Below are 18,672 nucleotides of genomic sequence, written 5' to 3'. Positions count from 1 at the left end.
TTTTTGAGACGGAGTCTCACTCTGTCACCCAGGCTGGAGGGCAGTGGCCAGATCTCAGCTCACTGCAAGCTCCGCCTCTCGGGTTCACGCCATTCTCCTGCCTCAGCCTCCCGAGTAGCTGGGACTACAGGCGCCAGCCATCTCGCCCGGCTAGTTTTTGTATTTTTTTTTAGTAGAGACGGGGTTTCACGGTGTTAGCCAGGATGGTCTCAATCTCCTGACTTCGTGATCCATCCGTCTCGGCCTCCCAAAGTGCTGGGATTACAGGCTTGAGCCACCGCACCCGGCACTTTGTATAGTTTTTTAAACTATGTGAATGTCTTGCCTAAACAAATAAATGAACTAGCTTTTAAAATAATATGATAAAGACTTAATAGCAGTAATGTGTTTTGCTAAAGATTGTGCTTTTGTATGGGTACTGGCTGATAAATTAAGGCACACTATTGACTTGGGTTAACCATCAACATTGAAAATAATAAAAGTGGCTGGGTGCAGTGACTCACGCCTGTAATACCAGCATTTTGGTAGGTTGAGGCAGGCGGATCACCTGGGGTCAGGAGTTCGAGACCAGCCTGGCCAGCAAGGTGAAACCCTGTCTCTACTAAAAAAACAAAAAACAAAAACAAAACAAAAAAATTAGCCAGGCATGGTGGCATGTGCCTGTAATCCCAGCTACTCGGGAGGCTGAGGCAGGAGAATTGCTTGAACCTAGGAAGCAGAGTTTACAGTGAGCCCAGATGGTGCCAACTGTACTCCAACCTGGGTGACAGAGCAAGACTCTGTCTCAAAAGAAAAGAAAAGAAAAGAAAAGAAAAGAAAAGAAAAGAAAAGAAAAGAATATATGTAAGACCACGTTTTGGTAGTAGACTAAAACATTTCTCATATTAGAAGAATTTTTGACTTTATCATCAGGTTCCCTTTTGGCTTGCATTATTAGTATGGCTTATAATTCATGTAAATTAAATTCATAGGAATTTAATGAATTTCCTTAAAAAAATAAGGAAATTTTATAACATTTAATTTGATGAGGGATAGTTTTGATAAAACTAGATTATTTCATAATTAACAATACATTTATAAGTTGCTGTATGGTAAAGTGTGTTAAAAGTTGAGTATATACAATTACTACTTTCATTCTTTCATACTATTCTTTAAATATTCTATGTATAATGATAACACACAAATATCCTGTCATCCTTAGTAATCCATATATTTATATAAGTGAGGCTAAATTTCGTATAATCTACTAATAAGTATTAAAAAGAGAAATGTTAAAGTTTGACATTTTGAATCTAAATTTTTAAGACTTTTAAGAAAATTTGTATATGTGTCCTCATCATTTATCTCCTACTTACAAGTGATAACATGTAGTATTTGGTTTTCTGTTCTTGTGTTTATTTTCTAAGGACAGTGGCCTCCAGCTCCATCTACATTCTTGCAAAGGATATGATCTCATTCTTTTTTTATGGCTGCATAGTATTCCATGGTGTATATGTGCCACATTTTCTTTGTCCAGTCTACCACTGATAGGCATTTAGGTGGATTCCATGTCTTTGCTACTGTGAATAGTGCTGCAGTGAATATATGCGTGCATGTGTGTTTATAGTAGAATAATTTATATTCCTTTGGGTATATACCCAGTAATGAGATTGCTGGGTCGAATGGTTTTCCTGTCTTTAGGTCTTTGAGAAATCACCACACTGTCTTCCACATGGCTGAACTAATTTACACTCCCACCAACAGTGTATAAGTATTCCTTTCTCTCTGCAACCTCGCCAGCACCTACTATTCTTTTTAATAATAATCATTCTGACTTGTGTGAGATGGCATCTTACTGTGGTTTTGAATATACTCTTATGTTGCAGTTAGTTTACATACTAAGTTAAGTTGTAGTTCACTACATGTAGAGGCCACTTTAGGTCAAATTCAATTGAATTTAACAACCACTACATAACGTAAGGTGACTACTTTAAATCTAGTAGTTACATAATGTAAGCTATCTACTTTAAATCAAGTAGAGAATATAGGTCAGCATACAAAAAAAGACTAATATGAGGAAATCCTGATTTAACTGAAAATGAAGGAAGGCAAGTCAGCACAATATAGGTGTCGTTACTTAGTCAAACGATGTTGATTTTATCTTCCTGGTTCAGAGGCTTCAAAAAGCACAATTTAAACAATTAAAAATTAGAGAGCAATAATAAAGTAAAAAAAATTACACTTCCTTCCTTCACAAAATTTGTGTTTTACTTAACTTTTACCATTTTATGCATTCTATTTTGAGAGTCTTTCCTCTCACTGAAGTTTACTACAAGTACCTGGAGCCTAAATAATGTTAAACAACTTGAAACCTCTTTATTTCATTTCAAATAGTAATGCAGGTGATTTGAGTTGTTTAGAGATTTTCTAATATTTTCTAAAGAAAATAGATTGGAGTTTTAGCTGACTGAGCCTCCTGAGACATTCATTACACATAGGGTGTTCTCTGATGAATTTTTTGAATTGTCTTACTTTTATTTCATCTTGAAAAATCACTTTCAAGAGGCTGTTTGAGGGCCCTGTGATCTTGATTGTGTCTGTCGTAAATCAATTTTCAGTAATGCTATTGAGAAACCTTTGCACATATCATGTTCCCCAAAGTATAGAATACCTTCTCAGAAAAATAAAATTAATTCAGAAATATCCTACATGTTGTCACAGTTGCATTGCTTAATAAGATGAGCCCCTTCCTCTGGAGAATCGGCAGCTTTCTGACATTCTCTGGTTTTATGTTACCTGAGTTAAATCTATTGCTGGAAATGAAGCATAGCAATTTTATCAGGAAAATTACATCTCAAATAAAGAAATCTATTGCATTACATGTTGTTTTTGCTCTGTGCTACTTGATTTATATATAATTCTAACACAACATATACCACATTTGTGCTTAAGCAGTGTTAGTTTATCTTTATAAAAAAATCAAGCTACATGGAACATAGAGGATCCTGGTAATATGAGTTTTCTATGAAAAAAAAATTTTGCCTGTCCACATTACAAATTGAGTGATCAATTTTTCTATTGCATCGAATTTTCCAATAGAGACTATGAACTGTGCATTCAACAATTAACTATGTACAAATATAAAACCTGCTTTCTTTTAGTAACTGGAGCACGTTTCTTTGACATAAAAGCACAAGCTCATTCTTTCTTGTCAGAGGTAAGAAAAATTAAAATAATAAGAAAACGTAAGTATAGTGTTTTATTTATTCATTTATTTTCTGGCCTGACTCAAATTATTATATTCACAGTTACTATTTGGTTCAAGGTAACTTCAACAAGATGTCCCTTCTCGTTTCAACTGTCTTTTTGCTCCTTTTCGTCCAGGTCCTAAATTTAATTTCACTGGCCTATCGGAATTTTTATATGGCAAAAGACGTAAGGATGGGGATTATCTTATGTGAATAAGTGTTCTGTGTGGGAAATGCATGAGGAGAGAAGAAAAGACACACATACAATACCTTTAAGGGTAAACAATCTTTATCCCATGTAAATGGCAATGCAGGTATAATAAGCAAATTATATAATAAGTAGATTGATATAATAAGCAAATTACAATGGGAAGGGGAGAAGGGAAAAGATATTTACACTCACCAGACTACGGAGGATTCACTATCAGACCGAGAAGCAACAGCCTGGGTTCCAGAGTCGGCCACTCATCCATTTACAGATGAGGAGAGGTGTCATGAAGCTTTGGCGCAGTCTGGGACCCTCTCTCTTTTTGTAAGTTGTTTGGCATGAGGTCCAGTTACGAGGGCGCTTCATGACTGGGCTCAAGGAACACAAAAAGTCAACTTGTTTTTTGTGATTGTCTATCGTTTTTCGATATCTAACACATAGGAATAGGTTGAAATAGAGATTTTTCCGAAACAGCACTGGATGAACGCCTCAAGGGGTTCACACAATCTGTTCTGGGACTTGGTAACCATTGTTTGTGTCCATGTTCAACTGAATTCAAATCTAATATTTAACTTTTCCTCCACATTAAGATAGTGCAGATGATCATGGATCACTTCCTCTGTGTGATACAAGTGTTCTGTGATTGCTGATGTTAGTGATAAGTAAATCTTAGCTCTTGTTTCTTCAGTGACAACTAGAATTCTGGTGCTGAGTTGAGCTCCCCATCAACCTCCTAGTGAGATATCGTCTCACATCTGTTATTATTAATAGAATAGTTACTATCAAAATGGCAAAAGGTAAGTGTTGGCAAATGTAAAGAAACTGGAAGGCGTGTGCACTGTTGGTAGAAATGTAAATTGGTGCAGCCGTGATGGACAATAGTATAGAATTCTTCAAAAATAAAAAACAACTACCATACGGTCTAGCAGTCTCACTTCTGGGTATCCATCCAAGGGAAATAAAATCAGTATGTCAAAGAGATATCTGCACTGTATGTTTATCGAAGCACTATTCACAACTGCTGAGTTACGTAACCAACCTCAGTGTGTTGATGGATGATGAATGGATAAGGAAAATATGGTATGTGCGTACATATATGTGTGTCTATATACAGTCACATGCCACATAATGATGTTTCTGTTAACAATGAACTGCTTATACGATAGTAGCCCCATCAGATCATAACGAAATTGAAAAATTCCTATGGCCTAGGAACCTCATAGTTGTCTTAACATCAGAACATAACACGTTGCTCGTGTGTCTGTGGAGAAGCTGATATAAACAATCTACTACAGGCCTACCAGTCATAAAAAGCATATAACATACAATACATAACACTTAATAATGGTAACAAATGACTATGTTACTGATTTGTGTATTGAATATACTATAACTTTTTTGTTGTTGTTTTAGAGTATACTCCTTCTACTTAAAAAAAAAAAAAAAACGATTAATGGTAAAACAATCTCAGGCAAGTCCCTTAGAGGTATTCCAAAAGAAGGCATTGTTAGCATAGGAGATGACAGCTCCATGCCTGTTATTGTCCCTGAAGACCTTCCAGTGAGACAAACCCTGGAGGTGGCAGGCAGTGACACTGATGATCCTGACCTGTACTGGCCTAGGCTCATGTGTATATTTGTGTCTTAGATTTTACTAAAAAAAAGCTTAAAAGAGAAATTTAAAATTCAAAATAATGAAAAGCATATAAAATAGGGACATAAAGAAAGAAAATATTATTGCACAGCTGTAAAATATTTTGTTTTAAGCTAAGTGTTATTATTAAAGAGTCAAAAAATCAAAACTATTAAAACGTTTAAAACGTAAAAGTCAAAGTAAGCTAAGTTTAGTTTATCACTAAAGAAAATGTTTAAAAACAAATTTAGTGTAGCCTAAATGTACAATGCTTATGATGTCTATAATGGTGTACGGTAATGTCCCAGACCTTCACATTCACTCACCACTCACTCATGGACTCACTCAGAGTCAACTCCCAGTCCTCCAAGCTCCATTCAAGGTAAGTTATCTATACAAGTGTACTATTTTTCTTTTATACTTTATTTTTACTGTACTTTTTCTACTTTTATATGTTGGGATACATTAATACTTACCACTGTGTTATAATTGGCTATAGTATTTGATACAATGACATGCTGTACAGGTTAGCAGCCTAGGAGCTATAGAATATACCACATAGCCTAGGGGTTTAGTAGGCTAGAGATTTGGGTTGGTACACTTTATGATTTCTGTACGATGATGAAATTTCCTAACTATACTTTTCTCTGAACATATTCCTGTCATTAAGTGATGTATGACTGTATATATATATATATATATATATACACACACACACACATATATATTTACACACGCACAATGGAATACTATTCAGCCTTAAAACAGAAAAGAAGAAAATACTGTCATTTGCAACAACATAGATGAACCCAGAGGACATTGTGCTAAATGAAATAAAGCAGGCACAAAAAAAGAAATACTGCATTATCTCACTTATATGTAGGATTTGAAAAATTTGAACTCATAGAAACAGAGAGTAAAATGGTAGTTGCCAGGGGCTGGCAGAGGATGGGATGAGGAGGTGTTGGTCAAAGAATATAAATGTTGGACAAAGTAAATAAGTTCTGCAGATGTGTTGTACAGCGTGGTGACTATAGTTAATGAGAATATATTGTAGTCTCGAAAACTGCTGAGATAGTAGATCTTAAATGTTCTGACCACAAAAATAATAATTATATGAGGTGAGGGATATGTTAATTATCTTAATTTCATTATTTCACAATGTGTACTTGCATATATCCAAACATCATGTTGTACACTGTAAATGTATATTATTTTATTTTCTCAGTTATACCTTAATAGACCTGGGGAAAGGAAATGAAAATGTACATATTAAAATAAAAATTAAATTAATGGGTAAATATAGCTTAAAAGAGAATTGTCTATCTGGAAGAGAGACAGAAATAATTACTCAGTATGTAACTTAAGTACTTAGATCTGTGGCCTTCTAGTTTTTGAAGAAGACTGGTGCATTTGGCCATTTTTAGGTTATTACAGCTATGTACTATTCAGGTACACTGCTCTATGATAGTAAAACATTATATGATATGAATGAAAATGTCTTTTAGAGATAAATTATTTTCATATAAACCTAAGATGTATATTATCTGTACTAATACACACTTGCACACTATGCAGTAAAACAAGGTTTTCAGTACCATCCCTCCCCCATGCCACCTCTACTTGGGACAATTGGGAGGCTTCATGATTAGAATTATGAGAAGCATCTTTCAAAAAAGGACCTTCAATTATACCATAATTCTGATTTTCTTCCATTGTTTTTTATTATTTATGTCAATTTACTTTTACAGAGATAATTGAAAGTGTTAATATCACTGCAACAACATTTTAAGGAGACTGTGAGTTGAGGTATACAAAAAGGAGATTAAGAGCCATACAAAACATACAATGATTTGATGTTACATACATTTGTCTGAGTTTCCAGGAGAAGAGAAGACGCAATAGTGAAGATGAGAGCATATTTAAGCAGATAATCGATGAAAATATTCTAGACCTACAAAACAAATGAAATCACACAGGGAAGATTCTCACTCCATGTACGGCACAAATTATTCAATCAAAGACTAATGTATGTGCTGCTCTGAAGGGAATTTGCAGATGTTATTAAGGTTCCAATTCAGTTGACCTTAAAAGAGGGACATTATCCTGGGTGAATCCAACCAAATCAGGTAAACTTATAATAGGGACTGGATTTTTCCTGGCAAAATAAATTTTAAAAAGTGAGACGAATTTGATGAGAAGAAGATTCTCCAATGCTGGCTTTGACGATGGAAGACATATGGCAAGGAACTTGGGGGATCTCTACTAGCCGAAGCAGCCCCCATCTGACAACCAGCAAGGAAATAAATACCTTAGTATTGCAATTCAAGGAACTGAATTTTGTCAACAACCTGAGTAAATTTGGAAACAGATTATTTCTCAGAGCCTTCAAATGGGATCTCAGCCTGGGTAACATCTTGATTTCACTTTAACTAGACCTTGAGTGGAGAACCCAGTCATGCAGTGCCTGGACTTCTGACCCACAGAAACTGGGAGCTAATAAATTTGTATTGTTTTAAGTTGGTAAATTTGTGGTAATGGGTTATGCATCAATAGAAAATAAATACATTGTACCTGTTTACATTATACAGTGACTTAAATATCAAAAATAAAAAAAAATGACCTTGAAAGCTGGCAGAGAGAAGACATGTGTAGGTAATATTGATGTTAGCCTCTTTATCAACAATAAAGGATTCCTGAAGAGAGTAAAATGACATCTGAAATTGCTGAAAAAATAATAATTTGAAACCTATAATTTTATACAGAACATAACTTTCTTACAAGAATGAAAGCCAAAAAGAAGTAAACATCTTCAGTTAAACTCAGATCACAGAGCATTTTTATTCATCAACTTTGTTATGTAACTTTAAAAGATGCATTCTTGAAAGAAGGTTAATAGTCCCAGCAGTATGATCTTAAATTAAAAAACAAACAAATAAATTGATAAACATAAAGTTAAATCTAAACAAAGATGTGTTAAGATAATTACAACAAAATGCTATTGAATTTACAGGATAAAAAAGAACAGAAATACGCTGTACAAGAAGCCATGTGTTCCTGGGAAAGGGTTAGCAAAGGTAAAGCTTTTGATGGAGAGACAGAGAGAGAGAGAAAGAGAGACAATGAAAATAGGCAATCTTTATTGAATGTCTAATATGTACCAGACACTATGCATACCTTTTACACATTTTATTAAATACTCAACACAGTCCTATTAATAGTACTATTATTATATTATTATCATTTTAAAGAAGACAGCAAAAAGTGAAACAATTTTTCAAGTTTACCCAGTAAATGAGTGGCTGACGTGGAATTCAGAATTGTGCAGTTTGATCACAAACACTAAGCTTTTGATCCTTAAATGTTGTGACATCTCAGGAAGGCATTTTAAAATATAACTCAAAACCTTACATAAGAACTTTTTTTGTTATTGGAAGAGAATAAAAATCATTCTCAGTGGAAGTATGGAAAGAAAGAAATGGCAATACCTTTTAAAAAGTATTAAGTGTAACTAAACCAGCCATTTAATTTTTTAATCACTTGGATTTTTAAATATTTACTTGTACTAGACAAAACCAAGTATTTAGTGGAAGTCACTATAATATCATTGTACAGAACACAGTCATTGTCAATGTGGAAATGTATTTCAGCTTTATCATACCATATTTAAGTGATGTTGGTTCTTTCTGAGTACATAAATATTTTTAATGGGGTGAAATATGTCTTATCTCACAGAAGGGTTTTCTTATATGTAACTAGACATTTTCTCTCATTCTTTTAGGATTCTCTCTGTTTTAAATTTTGACTTTTTTTTTTTTTTTTTTTTTGAGGCAGAGTCTTGCTCAGTTGCCCAGGCTGTAGTGCAGGGGCGCGATCTCGGCTCACTGCAAACTCTGCCTCCTGGGTTCACGCCATTCTCCTGCCTGAGCCTCCCAAGTAGCTGGGACAACAGGTGCCCACCACCACGCCCAGCTAATTTTTTTTTTTTTTTAGTAGAGACGGGATTTCACCGTGTTAAGCAGGATGGTCTCGATCTCCTAACCTCATAATCTGCCTACCTTGGCCTCCCAAAGTGCTTGGATTACAGACTTGAGCCACCACACCCGGCCCATTTTGACATTTTGACTAATTATGTGTCAGGGGAAACAATGGTGTTTCTATTTGGGGGTCTCTGAGCTTCCTGCACCTGGATGTCTAAATCTCTTGCTAGATTTAAAAAGTTTTCAGTTTCTTTTCTATGCCATTGGTCTTCTCTTCATCTTCTGGAACACCCAAATTTGGAATACTTTCTAACTTTATGGTGTCCTGTATAATACATAGGCTTTCTTCATTCTTTTTATTTATTTTTTTTTTTTTATTTTTATTTTTTGTTAGACTGGACTATTTCCAAAGACCTGTCTTCAAGTTCTGAAATTCTTTCTTCTGCATGATTTAGTCTATTGTTGAAGCTCTTGATTGTACTTTTTATTTGATTCATTAAATTCTTCCTTTCCAGGATACCTGTTTGATTCTTCTTCATGATATCTGTCTATTCCTTTGATAAATTTCTTATTCATATCCTGAGTTGCTTTTCTGATTTCTTTGTATTATCTGTGTTCTCTTATATCTCACTGAGCTTCCTTAATATCATTATTTTAAATTCATTTTTCACCATTTCATAATTTTGTTTTTCATTGGAATCTGTTGCTGGAGAATTATTGTTTCTTTGGAGGTGTCATCTGTCCTTGCTTTTTTACATTTCTTTCATCCTTACATTGATATCTGTGCATGTGGTATAACCATTGCTTCTTCCAGTTTTGGGGGTTGACTGTCATAGGGGAAGATTTTTTCCTGTGGATGTATCTATGCCGTTGGTTGGGTAGGGTGCCTTAGCTTTGGTTCTGGGTGTGTGAAGTCGTGTAGTCTCCATTTGATATTTCTCAGCTGTAAACAGTGACAGTAGTGTTTGTGATTTCCTCAGTGGCTTAAGCTATAGGTGTTAGTGGAGGCCATGGTGAGGTTTTGCTCCAGTTAGTTTGCTTTTGTGCTGCTAGCAGCAGTGGTGACCTGGGCAAGAGGGTGAGTCTTCAGACCCCTAAGCAATGTGCATGGCATGTGCAATGTCAGTAGCTGGACAACTCTCAGGTTCCCAGGAAGTATGCACTGGTGTTGGTGGTGGTTGCAACCAGCTAGACAGGCTTCTAGGTGGAGATTGTGCAGGTAGGTGCTGGCAGCAGTGGTGGCAGCAGGTTGGATGGGCCTGTCCTCAGGCTCCTTAGAGGAGTGCACAGTTGCCAGTCGTGGTGGGCAAGTCAAAGAGATTCCCAGACCTGACAGCATGCCTGAGCACTGCCAGAAGGTTTTCTGGGCCTGTTGGTAGATTCCCTGGTGCTTAGACATGCACTGTGGTGTCCAAAAACACTGATCAATTCCCAGGTCCCCAACGTGGCAGTCTTCGGTGCTAGGGGAACAGTGCCCAATGGGCAGTCCTGTCCTTAGGTATCTCCTACCCTCCTATCTGGTGTTCATGGGCACAGGCTATGGTGAACAAGAATGGGACAATTTCCAGGGTCCTGGGCGACATGCTTGGGCACACAGGGAGGGCTCAGTGCTAGGTCACATGGGCCTGTCAGTCTTCAGGCCTGCAGGTCATGCACAAGGACTCAGGCTATGGTGGGCAGGGTGGGGCAATCATCAGTCCCTAAGCAGTGAGCTCTGCTGGTCAGACGGCTGTGGCCCTGTGCAAGAGTTCACAGTGGGAATGTGGACCACCAGGGGTCGCTCACTTATCGTTTTCCCTCACTGGGAAGCCTCTCTGGGCTCCCAGCTGCTCCTGGCCAGGCCCTCTGCCTTACCTCTTTCTCCTTCAGTGCCTTAGGTGTTTCTTATCACTTCTCTGCTGAGCTCCAGCATTCTCTCTCAGATGCTCTAGTCAAAGTGTGATTATCTACACTGGCCATTTTGTTTCTTCTTTGTGGAGGAGGGGAGTGTCCTGTGCTTCTGGTCAGCCATCTTTAAGTCTCCCTGCAAACATTAATTTTGATCACTAGTAAATACAAAATGTGTTAAATGTCTCCATTCCAGAAGCATACTTCAAGTTCGCATATGAGGTATAGAATATCCAGCTTTTCCTGGTTACTTCTTAGATGTGACATCTTGTGCATATGGACTTCTGCAAGGAAAAATGTTTCTCCCTAGAGAAAAAGATTCTTCTAATTTTGGATTCAGTGTGAAATCAAGGCTTACTTTTGACATGTGCAAACTTTATTATTAATATTATTAAATATTTTGGTTTTAACGGACAGCGGGGCAGTGAGGATGCAGAAAATCAGAGAAACTTAGATGCAAAAAATAACAGAAGTCACTACCTGTAGAGACTTCGACATCAATAATAAAACAGACTAAAAGTGGATCTGCTCTTATTATTACTATGTGTCAGGACTTACAGCAATGCCAGTGATAATGTACTTGTCCCTGCCAAGGCAAGCTGCTCTCACCGACCTCGCCCTGAGTTGCTCAGTGAATTGATGAGAGGCATGATCGATATAATGCATTCAGATTTGGCCATCTTGTCATTCTTTCAGATTAATGTCAACAAAATGACAGCAGATTAAAATGTACAATAAAATACAAGAAAGAAGTAAAATTATGGCGTAATTATTTAAATTGTAAATAAATACAAGTATGCTTTCTTTAGAAAAAAAATTTTATGGCCCAAAATGAAAATTATAGTTACTGCCCTGTGGAATCAAAGCATCTAACTGAGGATGACGGCTTCTTGTATTGAGGCTGCTGTAAAATAGCTAAATATTCAGACAACTCAAAAATTGTACTATTTTTTGTGTTCTATTTGCATGTGTTTATAATGCAAAGTATTACTTTATTTAAAAAATGTAAACATATGTGTTGCTCTTTTATTGTTCATTCTGCAAATGGTTATTTTTATTTTCTAGCTGCTTGGAATATTTTCAAGAATCTCTATTATTTTAGGTACTTTACGAATATTTTGGAAACTGGAATAAACTGCTGAAAGCCTGGGGCATCTGGGTGCTGTCTGAAGAGGGATTCCAAGATGAAGAATTTGCATGGGTATTTTAAATTAATTACCTTCTAAAATGTAATTAAAAGGCATCACTTATCATTTGAAGAGCAGTTGGCAAAAAATATAGACATGCATCCTTTATACAGCTACACTCAACCAGAACAGGGACTCCCAGAGACTGAAGTTAGAAATTATCAGCACTTTTGAATTGGCCATTTCAAACTACTTAAAAGACTCTTCAGTGTTTACCTTATTTATTTTTCTTCTTCTTCTTTTTTTCTTTCTTTGAAATAGAGTTTTGCTCTATCACCGAGGCTAGAGTGCAGTGGCGCCATCTCAGCTCACTGTCACCTACGCCTCCTGGGTTCAAGCAATTCTTCTGCCTGAGCCTCCCAAGAAGCTGGGATTCCAGGCATGTGCCACCATGCACAGCTAAATTGTGTATTTTTAGTAGAGGAAGAGTTCCGCTATGTTGACCAAGCTTGTCTCGAACTCAAGTGATCTGGCAGCATTGGCCTCCCAGAGTGCTGGTGTTACAGGCATGAGCCCAGCCTATAGTGCTTGACTTCTTAAGAGAAACAGAAATCATATAACTCATCATAGTATGTTGTTGGTTTTGAATGGCATATATCTTACTAAATTCTGTGCACAAACGTTATTTTTATTGTTATATTTAAAAAACATAACTGCACCTAGACAAGGATTTTATATGACATTGAATTTGAATCAGAAAAAATACTTTTTAAAATTTTAGGTCACTGTAGTAACTTCAATGATATTAAGTTATTTTAGTAGAGGAACAGATTTATAAAGGATTTGTTATTTTATTTATCTCGTCACTCCTCTATTATATAATTCTGTTAATTAGAATTTTTCTTTCTCTTTTAAAATTGTTTTCAATCAATATATTTTTATATTTATTCATTTTGCATTTCCTTTTGCTTTCTTGTGCTTTATTTTCATACACAGCTTTTAAATCTCTTTTCCTGAGATGCTGGTGGATCAGGAGAAAGAGGATAAATAGAGCTTAAACAAGTTTAATCACTTATTTTTTTAAACAGGTTTAAAAAGTTTTTTAAGAAAATTTTATTACACATTGACAATTTATAGTTTTATATATTTATGGATTGCAAAGTAATATGATTTGTGACTACAACATGAAATAATTAAATCAAGCTAATTAATATATTCATCACCTCAAATATTTATCATTTTCTGTGATGAGAACATTTGAAATTTACTCTCTTAGCAATTTTGAAATGTACTGTATTATTAACAATATTGACCATGCTGTGCAATAGATAAGTTGAATCACTTTGTAAAGAAAAAAGAAAAAAAGATATCCTCAAAAGCACTTCTACAGTATAAAATTACAAAACAAAAAATACAAATAAAACACAACAATAAACAATATTTTTCTTTTGTGATATACATCTTTTTTTATTTTAATACGTTTCTTATGCAGTAGGTAAATATCAGAAATGAATATTTCATTGCACGCAATGTATTTTCTTTATTTGTTTTAGTTTCCTGGTGATAATCCATGATCTCTTCTTAGAGATCTACCTGTAATTAAAACTCTTATTGCTTGCCATATCCATTTTTTGCCTTTCAGAATAATGTTCTTTAGCTGCTTGTGTTTCTATAATTTTGAGAACAGTTTTATGATTGTGCTCGTTTTAATAATGTTTTGTCACTCAAGTAGTACAACAAGCCAAAACTTGTTTTGATTCCTCATAAAAGACAGAAAACAAATAAAAGTATATTACAGATTTAATTATTCAACTTTTGAATTAAAGCTTCTATTTTTATTTTCTTTTTATATGAAGACTTGAAAATAATATTACTAAGTAATTATAGTCTTTACACACTGCATACATGTGTAAATTGTGTATTGCTGATTTGTTATTTTAAAATACATTGCAAAATGTGTTGAAGATAAAACTTGTTTTTAATCAATGAATTCCATTATAGACAATGGCCAGGAGATTTTCACAGCTGGGTGGGGAACACAGCCTTCTAATGATATCCCAGGGGGAAACGTTCCCAGTCGGATGTGTTTAGCTAACCCAAATCTTCCCTCTCTTGCTTGCATTTCTCAGGCAGAAAGTACTGATAGTGCAACATGCAGAAACAAGGAAGATATGTCCAGAACAACCCGGGCTGTGTCCTCATTTTCTTAGAATAACATGTTCTATGGCGCTTGCACTTAGTGAGCCCAGTGGCACCTTACAGTGGCTGGAGTGCTTTCAGTGTCCCTCAGCTGCGGTGCAACATGGGAAGCATGCAATGAGACTCTCTATTCCCTCGGCAGCTTTCTCAGGAAACCAGCTTGCCATGGGTTCTATGCTTCCAGTTATCTGTGCAACCTACCCTTGAGTAATAAATCTTCTTTGCGTGACGTGTGTGGACATTCTGTCGCATCAAACTCATGCACTTGGTAGACAGCCTCTGCGTATAGTAAGGCAGTAAAACCAGTCTGTGAGGTGCAGTGCTATCTCAAAGGATCATAACTCCCTGGCTGTTTAAATTATTCTCAGTTCATCTCATATTTGGATGAAGTTAGAGACAGCTGACTATTTCAGAATTGCAGCTACCAGACATCTGTTAAACCTAAACCTTTATTTCAAAGTCTTAATAAATATAAATCTGTTTCTCTAGTTGGGATTGTAATAGATGGCCAGAGAACAGACATTTGTTAGAGGCTTACAGTGTACCAAATCTTAAGCTGGATGTTTCCTTGCATTGTTTAATTTATCTTAAAAACTTTCTGAAAAAACTGCACACATCTCATATTTACAAAAGATGGAGATGAGGTAGGCATTAAGAGATCTCATTCCTACTTTGCTATTTGAAGTAGTAGTATATAAGAAAGTCAAATGCATTTAATCACAATTTTTGTCACATTTGATAGGCTAATGCAAATATATTTTCATAATTGACGCAATTTTTAAAAGATTCATGCTGGAACAAAGATTATAGTGCACAGGAAATAGTCTGGTCAGTCTTTTGAAGGTCATAAAGTCTCTGACATAGGGAAATGTCCTATCCATAGTTTAGATGAACTGGGTAAATAAAATGAATGGATCACCACCAATTGTTTTTCTCTTTTAAAATGCCGATAAAATAACAGGAAGCCACTGAAAGTTATAAACTTCTGATGAACAAAACTATCAGGCAAAGGACCACATAGGCAATTTCAATTTAATTTTGGATCGTGGTAATTAGATTTAAAAGTAGTGAGTACTGTGCCAGGCAGTCAAAAAAGTAGCCTAGAATGTTTCTAAAGTGTGATGCAGCTCAGAAAGAAGCTGATTTTACCTGCAGAAATCTAGAATCTAAACAGTCATGGATGCAAAAATATGACTGAGGAGAAATAAAACATGGAGCTAAATTCAAAAGGATTAACTGAAACTTTTCATGGGAGAGTTTACTTTCCTGTCTCTGAGTGGTAATCACCACATGGCATCCCAGCATTAGCCCTCAAGCTGGTACCTTAAAGGTTCATCTAGGAGAATGTGCAAGTCCCAGGGGAAGGTGATGAGTACTGGCATTTGGCCTCCTTCTGTTAACCCTGGCTTCTAGTCCTATTCCATTAATGCAAGGATGAACAAGAAATGAGCACAGTAGCATACCCACAGGTGCCAGCATTTTATTTCCTCATTCTTAGATATGAATGGAGAACAAAATATCCTCTCAACATCTTATTTAAGCCGTCACAATGAAAAATTGCCCCAGAACACAAGTAATACAAGTGACCAAAAAGAATGTAGAACAAAAGCAAAATACATAAAGACATTCTAATGTGTATGCCCAGAGAAATTTAAGAGATATGGCATCCATTTTTTAAATTAAAGAAAATTCATGTAATAAACCAAAGACATGGAAAATTATAAATAAATATCTAAATTAAATTAAAAGATTTTCAAGGAGTTTAGAAAACACAATCACAGAATGTTCCCAGAACACCAAATAAAATCAGAGAAATAAGAAAATGTGAAAGATAAGAGACAAACAGTATTGATAAATGATGCCAAATATCCAAATAAAATGAGTTCAAGAAAGATAAAGTATCATACATAAAATAAAATTCTAAGCCCCCAATCAACTGAACAGACCATCTTTTGTCCAAGGGGAGCCCATAGATACCCCACCCCCGTCAAGAAAGAAAACTGAGTTCCAGCCCCGACAGGACAAAGGGTCGAATAGACCTTGTTGTACCCTTCTCTCACTAACTGCCATTATTAGTTCTGTTTTTTCACCTAAGGGCTAAACAGAAGCCAACTCCTTGAAAAAGATTCCACTACGAATATCAACCAGTCTTTCTTGGTTGGGCACTGGCACTGCCTTTCCCTTTCTGTGGCTGGGAACAACAACTGATCAGTATTTCTTCCCAGTAAGAGACCAGGAGTCAGGAAGTGGTTCTGGCAGTCAGTTCACAGAGCACAGAGACTGCACCCAAAGGGCTTTCCTGTGCTCTGCTTCAGCTTTACAAGTAAACAGACTAATAGTAATACATTTCAATGTTAAGACTCTGTCCCCAAGGTGAACATGGGTTTCCTATTGCATACATGTTAGCCTACTATGCATGTGCACGCCACCCGCTATTCACAGCACCTCCTATAATCTGTTGAATATGTAACCTTAGCTACCTCACTCAACATAAATTCCTGTTCACTTCGTCCCTCCCTTGAAGCGCTTACTTTTCAGTTTCAGTTGGAGGCTCCACTTCCTGCTTTGATGCTAAGATACCCACTTTTAGAAATAAAATGCTTCTTTCTAAATTTATAGATTTGTGACTTTTTAATTCAGCTATTGATTAAAAACAGTCAAACTCTGTAAAATATTTAAAGAGGTTTATTCTGAGCCAAATATGAGTGACCAAGGCCCAAGGCAAAGTCTCAGGAGGTCCTGAGGTGGTTAGGTTACAGTTTATTTGTTTTGTTTTGTTTTGTTTTGTTTTGTTTTGAGACAGAGTCTCGCTCTGTCACCCAGGCTGGAGTGCAGTGGTGCGATCTCAGCTCACTGCAAGCTCTGCCTCCTGGGTTCACGCCATTCTCCTGCCTCAGCCTCCCGAGTAGCTGGGACCACAGGTGCCTGCCACCACGCCCAGCTAATGTTTTGTATTTTTAGTAGAGATGGAGTTTCACTGTGTTAGCCAAGATGGTCTCAATCTACTTACCTCATGAGGGTTACAGTTTGGTCTTATATGTTTTAGGAAGACATACGCTATTAATCAATACATGTGAGTGTACATTGGTTCAGCCTGGAAAGGCAGGACAACGTGAAGTGGAGGCTTCCAGGTTGGAGGGGGATTCAAGGATTTTCTGATTGGTTGAACGAGTTAAGTTATTATCTAAAGACCTGCAATCAATAGAAAGTAGTGTCTGGGTTAAGATAAAGGGTGGGGAGGCCAACATTTTTGTTATATAGATGAAGTCTCACAAGTGGCCACTCTTAGTTTCAAGTACTAAAGTTTCAAGTACTAAATGTTATATGAATCATTTTATATATTACAATGTGAATTATGATATGAATCATCATGAGCACTGAGACCAATTGACAAGTAGTGTTTGATGATGGTAGACTAGGTGATTCTGCTCTTGTAATCACCTGATAGGCATTTTGTGCCCACTGCACAGGCAAAGTCGGTTAACTGAGACCATGGCATTGTGGTAGAGAAAGAGTTTAATTGACAGGAAGCTGGCCATGTGGGAGATGGAGCTATCATTCAAATCTGCCTCCCCAAAGGTTCAGAGCTTAGGGGAGCAAAGTTTTCTATATAGAGCAAATGTTTCCTATTCAGATATTTAAAGGGTGCCAGACTCTCCAGAAGTGAGCTAGTAATAAGTGAAGGAGATTCTCAACAGAATGCAAATTTCCCCCACAAGAGACAGCTGTGCAGGGTTCTTCCAAAATATGTCAAAGATATGTATTTTGGTGTAAATACTTGGATTTCCTTCAGGGCCTGATATCTGTCATGTGATGTTCTACTGGAATCAGGTTGAAATTTGGTATCTTATTACTACAAAAAGCCTGTTTTGTCAGTCTGAAGATCTCTGTTTCAATGTTGGTGCTGGTCAGTTGTGCCTGAACGCCTAAGAGAGGAGGGTATAATGAGACATGTCTGGCCTCCATTTCTGTCATGGCCTGAACTCGTTTTTAAGGTTTCTTTGGGTCCTCTTGCCCAAGATGGGAATCCCTTCAGTTGGTTGAGGCACTTAGATTTTATTCTTGGTTTACATAATAAAAGTCTGGAAATTATCTACTCTTCCTACCACCAAAAGGAAGAGATTTTTTGAGTTTCAGTATAGGAATCCCTGCACTGGAAGAGTCCAGTTACTATCCTGTTGATGAATGAAAAAGAAACCCATCTGTTAGATCCCAGGGTCCAGGTCTAGTCCAGCCTATGCTGAAGTTTGAGGGGAGTGGGTGGATGGGCAGAAAGAGCATGCAGAGGGCCGTAGGCAGGTGAAGGTGGTTTTTATTTAGCATCAGCTTTCATTAACAGCTTTCTCATTAGCTCTTTTCACATTGTCCACCTTTATCTCGGCTCTTTGCTCTGGCTCTGTGGCTCCTGCCAC

The 18,672-nt window shown here is 36.6% G+C and overlaps 1 long non-coding RNA gene across 3 annotated transcripts in view; it reads right to left on the bottom strand.

Moving 5' to 3' along the window:
- LOC108526187 (uncharacterized) overlaps positions 1-18,672 on the bottom strand; it is a 62,585-nt gene that overhangs the window by 29,403 nt on the left and 14,510 nt on the right. The window contains exons 2-4 of one of the 3 annotated variants that reach the window (XR_001884456.1): positions 10,902-11,070; positions 6,935-7,021; positions 3,631-3,803 (exon numbers count right to left, since the gene is read on the bottom strand). This is a non-coding gene — a long non-coding RNA (uncharacterized LOC108526187). Of the gene's footprint in view, positions 1-3,630; positions 3,809-6,934; positions 7,022-10,901; positions 11,071-18,672 lie in introns of all 3 variants that reach the window. The other 2 variants (XR_001884455.1, XR_001884454.1) reach the window with 2 other exon arrangements.

This window comes from Rhinopithecus bieti, unplaced genomic scaffold (assembly GCF_001698545.2).
Source record: "Rhinopithecus bieti isolate Rb0 unplaced genomic scaffold, ASM169854v2 scaffold_2917, whole genome shotgun sequence".
In the NCBI taxonomy this organism is placed as follows: domain Eukaryota; kingdom Metazoa; phylum Chordata; class Mammalia; order Primates; family Cercopithecidae; genus Rhinopithecus; species Rhinopithecus bieti.
The sequence above is the reverse complement of the archived record's forward strand: the minus strand, read 5'-3'. Positions and strand labels throughout refer to the sequence as shown.